Genomic DNA, 8,503 nt, shown 5'->3' on the forward strand with positions numbered 1-8,503 from the left:
TGTCCCTCGGCCTGTCTCCCTCTGCGCTTCTTCCAGGACTTGGAGAGCACCGGGAGGATGCCCACTGCCTGGACAGGCTCCTCCCTGGGCTCCGCTCTGTGCGCCCACCGCCGGCTCCTGGGCCTAACTGTGCTTCTAGGCAGACGCCTGCTTTCGGGCCGGGTCTCTGCAGATCCCTGGGCTGCATGCACGCTGGCTCCTGGGCTCCCGCAGCTCGAGGGAGACGGAGGGCAGGAGCCTCTCATGGAACCGGAGCTTGGCCCTGTCCCGACGGCTCTCCGAAGCGGAGACCGGGGACCTGGTGCTGCTGTCCGGCCCCTCCTGTGAGGCGGTGGGCAGAGCTGCTGGAGACGGCAGCTTCCTGAGAGGAGCTGTGGAATCCTGGAGGGTGAAAACCTCAACAAAGTGGCGGGAAGTCAGCATCATCTTGGGGACGCTCCTGCTAGCCGGCTCCATGCAAGGCCTCCTGGGAGGGGCAGGTGCCTGTCCCCCTGACATCCCGCTGACACCTGGCGCCTCCCCCAGGGCTCCTCTCCCAGGGCTCCTCTCCACATGGGCTGCCATGGGAGCCATCTCATCCATGTTGGGTGCTGTTTTAAGTCTTCCAGGTGCTGCTCCTAGTGTTCGTGGCTGTGGCAGACGAGGGGCCAGGGACTAAGATTCAGTCATTAGGCGCTCCTCTGATGTGCAGCCTGAAGTCGCTGGGTTCCTCTCGGGGACGTGGGTGGAGATAGGAGGGCAAGCGCTGGGCCCAGCCTGGGTGCCTTAGGGTCCTTTGTGCCCGACGTGAGCATAGGACGCCCGGCAGGTGGGAATCATACCCCTCTCCCACTCGACAGGTGGCCTCAGTGCCCACCGGGCCATTTCTGAAGTCGTCACTTTTTGAGCCCAGCGTGGACAGAGTGCTGAGTGCTGGGCCCTTCGCTTTGTCACACACAGGACAGGACACAGGGCCACACTCTTATGGCTCAGCTGTTTCTTCTAAGCTAAAAGCAGATGGTTTGAAAGGACCAAGCGATGTGGCTTTCCAAGCAGCGGTGCACCTCTGCCCAGGCCTGCGCGCCGCCTCCGGCCTGTGTCCACAGATCTGCGGGGCAGCCATCCAAGGGGAGGGAGGAGCCGGGCCAGGGAGACGGTGTGCCCTCGGGAAGCAGGAGCACAGGTCCCACACTGACGTGGGAGAGGCCAGGAGGCCTGGGAGCGGGAAGGCCGGGTGAGAGCACGCCGGCTCACACCCGGCCGTCGAGAGCCATGTGCCTCTCCGAGCAGCCTCTTCAGAGGAAAGGAACGTGGCTGACTCTTTCCTGAAGCTGTATTTTTCATCAGCTGCATAGACTCCAAAATACGGAGATGCTCCTGCCTTGTCTCACGTCAGATTTGACGATGACCCCAGATGCCAATGCGGTCTCCCTCATGTGACGGCAAATGACACAGAGCTGCCAGTGTGTACGTCCTCATAATGTTTTATGTGGGCCATTTGACTCTTGAATGGGGGAGGAAGTCATTTGGCTTTCCTGGAGATTCACGTTTAAGGTCTAGAGATCAAGATGCCTGGGTTATTTCTGCCTGGCGTCGGGAGCATAGCTGAAGTCCTGGCACAGTAACAGCGGGAGACTGACCCATAGCGCCGCCATTTTGACCTCTCTCCTACACACGAAGAATTCCAATTGCCGCACTGACTTTAGCAGCAGGCACATGAACCCCATTAGTAGAGGGAGGAAGGGGAGCTGAAGGCATCAGTAGGGGCTGTGAGACGGAGATGTGGCTCCAGGCTCTGCTCCGGGGCCCCATCACACTCTCCTGGGGACCTGCTCACCACCTCCAGAGGCCCGGTCTCCCCTTTCCAGAAAGCACCTCATGCACCAGGTTATTTCCAAGGAGTCCAGCGGGTCCAGGTGCTGGAGTCCACGTGGCGGGGCGGTCCACACATCACTGGCCCTGGAAGCAGAGTGCTGTCTGCGACCCAGTGACCGGGGCACAGCCACACTTCAAATCCACTGTGGTGCGAGGGTGAGGCCGTCACCTGTGTCCTGATACTGATGTGTTGTTGCCACGTGCTCCATCACAGCCAAGTTCAAACTGAAATGTCGACGCTGTATTAAACCGTGGGAATAAACAGTACTCAGACAAGCTTCGTTTGCGTCTCCACAGGGCAGAGGTGAGAGGTTTCTCTAGTTTGCAGCTTTTTGATGAAATATAACTAAAGTGCAAAGAGCTTCTTTGTGATTCACAAAAGGAATAAACTCAGGCCTGATAGAGGAGTTATTCTTTCTCACCATTTTTGGCGTCTTAGATGGTAAGAAGAAAGGACACTTGCTGGTTAAGTCGGCAATGTCCCTGTGCACACGGCATGCATGTGACATTTCTGCACACTCTGAAAAGTTGCGGTTAAGGGATCATTTACTGCGCTCTCTCTGGGTGTCCGACCGTGACTGATGTAAATATTTTATTAGGCGAGCCTGCAGGTTTCTGAAGATTATATGTCTTATCAAGCTGACCCTTATAATTATGTTGTCTTCTGCAACCATGGGATCTCTTTAATTTTGCAGCTCTTTGGTAAATATTGAACACAAGAGAGGTGTGCAACTGTAAGCAAAGACGGCGGAGGATGAAGTCACGTAAACAGTAGCTCCACCTGTGCGTGGGTGCGCTTCCTGGCCACTCCTTGGGAAGCCGTGGGGGAGGGAGGCTCATGGCCAGAGTGCTCCCCTGCACACCTCAGGTCCTGGCTTTGCCAGCCGTGGCCCTGCTAGGCATCCACCCATGCTCCCTCTTTGTTACTTTGCAAGGTAACCTTGGTACTGTAGTCATCTGCCACCTCGGGAGGGGCCACAGCCATCGGGGGGAGACTCAAAGGTCAGCCGGCCATTTATCCACTTGCACCCCACCCCGCTTCTTCTCATCATCGACGTGTGCCTCAGCCCCCCATGGCCCATGGACACAGCCATCAAAGCGCCATATGCATGACCCCTTGGTGCAGACTCCAAGCTCTCCTGCATGGGGCAGCGCCAAGTGGAAAGAGCCCCTTAGCCCCCGAGTGTGCACCGGGAGGGGCGGTCACAGGTCAGTCAGAGGCCTTGATGTGCCGCTCCTCATTCTGGGCCTGCTTCTCATCTCCACCCTGCCCCGTGGAGCTCGGCCCAGCACGGAGCTCCGCCTGGCTCCGCTCTCTTTGAAGCTCGAGGAGGCTGCACCTTGGATGTGCCCAGCAGGGCCGTCCTTCGTCACGGGAGCACCTCTGTGTCATGTCTTTCTTCCCTTCCTGCCTTTCTCACTCTCAAGGCTAATCACCTCTCATATCCACACAGCCATGCCCCCAAACTGGGCTTTGGAGAAGCATTTATGAGCTGAACAAAATGGCAGGCAGTGGTCCCTGGGCGCCGGTGGTGCAGGACCCCAGGTCAGGTGAATCCCGGCACTCTCCCCTCCTGGCTTAGCCGAGGCCACCTCTGGCAGCTATGTCTTCAGTGTGTCTTGTGGGCAGTGGGCGTGGCTTCCCCACTCCAGCTGGGCCAGGCCCAGGCCACAGGCCCAGGAGTGTCCTCAGCCTGCCCAGAGCCCAGGCGGTCCCTCACCACTCCCAGCTGAGACCTGGCCCAGGAGAGGGAGCTCCCGGTGAGAGCCGCAGGGAGAGGTGGTGGACAGGGGTGACTGTGCCTCATGTTGGCTTCACCCCAACCGTGCCAACTGCAAACAGCCCCCAGGAAAGGAGGCGGCAACTTGCCACGGTGGGTGGTCTGCTAAGAGCTGGGGGGCACTGTTTGTACCCCAGGAAGGCTGCAGGGCCCGTGGCATTGAGGGCTCCTGCCCTATCTGAGCTCACACTTGGAACAAGGCAGGAGCTGGGCCAGCACTCGCTCCTGGGGAGCATCCCCGGGCCCTGGGCGTGGGCAGCCCAGAGCCGGCCCCTTCGTGGGGCCTCAGTCCCTCCAGCTGGTACTCCTGTTGGCAGCAGCGGGTGAAGTGGCCACAGTGGAGGGAGCCACAGGAGACGAAGCTGGTGGCTGTTGCTGGGAAGGTGAGAGGGAGGAGCCATCAGGCACCAGGACCACCTGGGGTGGCTCCCGGGGGGAGAGAGGGGTTTGAGCAGTGGACTCTCAGGGCACTGTGGAGTCCCTGTCAGTCAACCAGAAAGTGCTGCGAGGGTTTGTGGGTGGATCTGGTTTAGTGTCCAGCATCTTTGGAGCATGGGGTGGTCTTTGGAGCATGGGTGGTCTGGGCTCTGCCACGTGGGTCCCTGTCCTCACTTTGCCGTGCTGTGAGACCTGGGCACATGACGCAGCTGCTTGAGGGTGTGGTCTCTGCCAAGAAACTACCACGTGGAACAATTAGGAGACGTCCATGGGCCAATTTGCACAAGGACTGAACCGGTCCTTCCACAGCAGGGATGAGTCTGTGCGGCCGAGTTGCTCATCGGCCGAGTGCACTGTGCCGGGCTCCCCGTGCGGGAGAGCTGGGCCTGAGCGCCCTCCCGGCTCCTGCCCCTCCCGTTGCTCAGGTCTGCACTCTGCCCCTGGGGTGCTCCGCTGTGATGCTGCAGCTGATCTTCTGCTCTGGGTGCTCTCTGCGTTGGTGTCCTCAGTATCCCCCTCCCGGTGGGAGACCAGGGCAGGAGAAGTTTGTAGCTGGAAGGTTCTGCGGTGGTTGCTGTTCAGGCCTCAGGACAGGTGCTGACTTCACCCTCCCCGAACCTCTGCTGAGGACGGTGGCCTTCCCGCTGCTCCTTTTCCCTTTTCTGTCACCTGCTGTGTGCTACCCCCTACTCTCAAGTTTGGGGGAGATAGAGAGAGAGGCTGGGTTTGCCTCTCCTCTGTGTTACATGTGGAAGGCCATTTCAGATTAGTCATTCGCTTTCCATGACAGAGTGTAATGGCCTGGGGAAACAGTCTCCCTGGGCCCTTTCCTGGGTTCTCTCTCGGTTTCTGTTTCTGAGGTGTGTGGAGAGTGGAAGCCCCCCTCCCTCCCCACTCCTCCAGCTGTTTGTCCTTCTAGACTGCGCTTGCCAGTTTAAAAGGAAACAGGCTTTATCCTGAGATAATTATCAATTCGCAAGGATCTGCAAAGAACTGCACAGGAGGTTGGAAATCCCAGATCCAGCCTTCCTCAGCGTGACCTGTTCCTATTGGCCACACCAGGTCACAGCCAGGACCTTGCCAAGGGCACAGAGCACGCGGCCTATTTATATTTTGCCAGCTGTCACAGACACACTCCTGGGTATGTGTGCGATCCTAGGCAATTCGCAGCACCAAATTGCACCTGTGGACATCTGCCCGGCAGTGCATGGTGCCCTTCGAGGTTGGACTGAGACCCAGGACCGCATTCCCGAGGTCCACCAGTTTCTGTGTGTATTGATCTGTTCCTGTTGGTTGCTAAGGAGCCATCTGTAGTACATCTGTCCCTCGGTTGGTTTAACCATTCGTCCCCTGAAGGGCGACTGGGGAGCTTCCAGGTACGGAGCTGCTGGGAGCACGCAGGTTCAGGACTTTGCATCTGCCTAAGTTCTGTTGGCTAGGGCGCAGTGCTGGGTTACCCGGTGGGTCCACATTTTACCTTTGAATGTCTCGGCTCATCCTCATTCCCAGCGGGGCTGACGTGCTGGCTCCTGTGGGCCCTGCTCACACTGCCCTCTGGGCCATCGTGACACACTTCCTTCTCGTCCTCTTCGCCTGGCTCTGCCCATTGGGTAATATATTATTTATTTTTACTGCTGGTTTTGAGGGTACTTTATATGTTTCAGATACAACTTCTTTGCAAGATAGGTGATTCAGAAACATCGTATCTCAGGCTAATTTGTCTTTTTAATCTCCTAAGCCTCTCTAAATTATGTTTTTAGTGTAATGAATTCTAATTTATTGATTTTTCCTTGATTTTGGTGCCAAGTCTATGGATCCTCCGGCCAGTCCCGGGTCCTGCAGATTTTCTGTGGTTTTGCAGTTTTCTGAGGGTTTCGTGGCTCTGTGTTTGCCCGGGGCCTGCTGTGCATTTCGAGTTAGTTACCTCTCTGGAAGGTGCATCCATTCTGTGCTTGCTGAAGAGCCCACTCTTGTTCCCCTGAGGATCTCTGGGCATTCGTCCTGCTTGCTGAATTTCAATGTGTCCCTCTCTGGCTCCCCTTTCCTGGGGTTCTGTGCTGCTGTCCAGCCAGTGCTGCAGGTGTCTGGATCTGGTAGACGGCTCCTTCTGCCTTACTCCTCTGTGCAAAATCATCCTGGCTGTTCCAGGGCTCCCACCTCTATGTGCAGTTAGGAAAAAGCTTGTCTGTGTTTCAGAGGGCCTTTCCAGGACCCAGTGGTGTGCCCTCAGAGAGCCCACTGGGGAGATTCGAGACCTTGACAATGCTGTCTCGAACCCGGGACGCGTGAGTCTCTCCATGCATTGATGTCTTCTATTCCTCTCCTCGTCATTTCATGTTTTCAAAATACAAATTCTGTGCAAGTTTGTTTCTTTGGAGAAACTATAAGTCATTTTGAGTTTCTGATTTTGGCATCCAGTTGTTTATTGCTAGTTTATAGAAGCAACCGATTTTTGTGTCTGTCTGGCATGCCGTGACCTTGCTGATCCCACTTGTTAGTTGGGAGAGTTCGTAAGTCCTTTTGACTTTTCTACATGGACAATCAAGTCATCTGCACTGAGGATCCTTCCCTTTCTTCCTTTCCATAGAATGTCCTCGACAGCCCTCTCCTGCCTTGATGCGCGGACAGGAGCCCCGGCCCTGGGCTGCGCGACGGCCTAGTGGCCTCTCGTTCCCATTAGGAGGCTAGCTGTGGTTCCTGGGGTGCTTGTTACGAGGTGCAGGAGCTCCCCTTTCCTCCCAGTTTGCTCAGACTTCTGTTGAACATGGGGCTGGATTTTGTCATGTGCTATTTCTGTGTTAGTTAATGTGAGGCGTGATGTCTCCCCTTCAGCCTGTTCATGGGGTGGAATGTATTGATTTATTTTTGAATATTGGGTCAGCTTTTCATATTTAAAATACATATCACTTGGTCATGATGTAATACTCTTTTTGTGTATTTCTGGTATTGCTTTGCTACTGTGTGTGCGTGCGCGCGCGTGCGCGCGTGCGTGTGTGCTTTGCGTCTTAAGTTTATGAGACATATTAGTCTGGAGATGTCCTTTGTCCTTGGCTGGTTTGGGTATCAGGGTGAGATGGGCCTCATAAAATGATTTGGGAAGTGTTTCCTCCTCCTCTATTTTCTGGAGGAGATTGTGTGGAATTGGTTTTAATTCATCTTTAAATGCTTGTAAGCTCCTCCAGTGAACCATCTGGGCATGGAGATTTCTTTCTCTAGCTTTCAGATTACAAAGTCTGTTTTTAAAGGTTGTAAGACTGCACATTTTTCATTTTTGAAAAGCTGGAGGCAGGCATTAGGAGAGATTTCTTGAGCAGGCAGCAAGTGAGATGAGAAATGCAGATAATTAGGGTCAGGGTCATTATGATCCCTGGGTTCTTGCTTGTGAAAGGTCCATTTATTGGATACAGTGTGGGGCACAGAAGTTCATCTTTATTTTTATACATTATATTCCTAAGACATTGGGGCATTATTTTGATAAACTTTACCATTTCCTATTTCTCTTGCTCTTTTTATAATCTTGGACCTCTACAATATAGAAATACTCTGGTCTTAACCTACTTTCACTTTTTCTCTATTGTATTCAGAAGTACTATTCCAAAGCCAATTTCTTTTCTTGAGTTTATTACACAGAAGCAAGCATCTGCCCTGAAAACTAATGGGGCTGTAGTCTGCTCCCGGCATGGGCTCTCCATGTGTGAAGGTACAGTTTTAAGACCATCCATGTTGTCCTGGCAAACACATGACGGATCCCTTGTGACCTGCACAGGTGTCAGTCAAAGGAGCACCGTGAGCACTATTAGTGCTTCAGAACCCAGCCCTCCTTTCTACTGCTGACTAAATGTGTCTACAGGAAGTTCAAGAGTGGGCAGACACTGCTGTATGTGCTGCTCTGTCTTCCCCTGTGTGGTCTTTGGCCAATTTATTTCCTTGTGGGGGGGTCTGGGAGGCTTGCCATCAGGTAATGTTTATAAGTGATTATTTACAGAATGCATTTTGTGTTAAGCTGGGAAGGAGATGTGAATTAGATCATCAGAGCCCTAGAAAGCCCTCTTTATTAACTGATTCTGCACATTCCAGATGCTGCCATGAAAAGTACCTTGTAGACATTCCAAGTGTATTTTATCTTTTAAATAAAAAATAGCTGCCTAGAAGCGCATCACTTGAGTACGTAATGGTGAATGGGAGTCGGGCATTGCTTGGAGCTGTGTGATGGGCACAGGTCCTGGAGCCAGGGGCCACTGAGGCTCAGGAAAGCCCTGCAATTCCTGTGTGGCACTGCATCACCCAGAGGAGCAAAAGCCAGCCGCAGCGGCCCCTGCACCAGGAGTCCTCCCGTAGGACACCTCTCCTACCTGGCAGCACACTATGGTCAGCACATGGAATGCTCTCTTCTCGCACCAGTGATGTGAAGATGGGCACATGCGTCTGTG

This window comes from Marmota flaviventris, chromosome 4, assembly GCF_047511675.1.
Source record: "Marmota flaviventris isolate mMarFla1 chromosome 4, mMarFla1.hap1, whole genome shotgun sequence".
NCBI classification, from domain to species: Eukaryota; Metazoa; Chordata; class Mammalia; order Rodentia; family Sciuridae; genus Marmota; species Marmota flaviventris.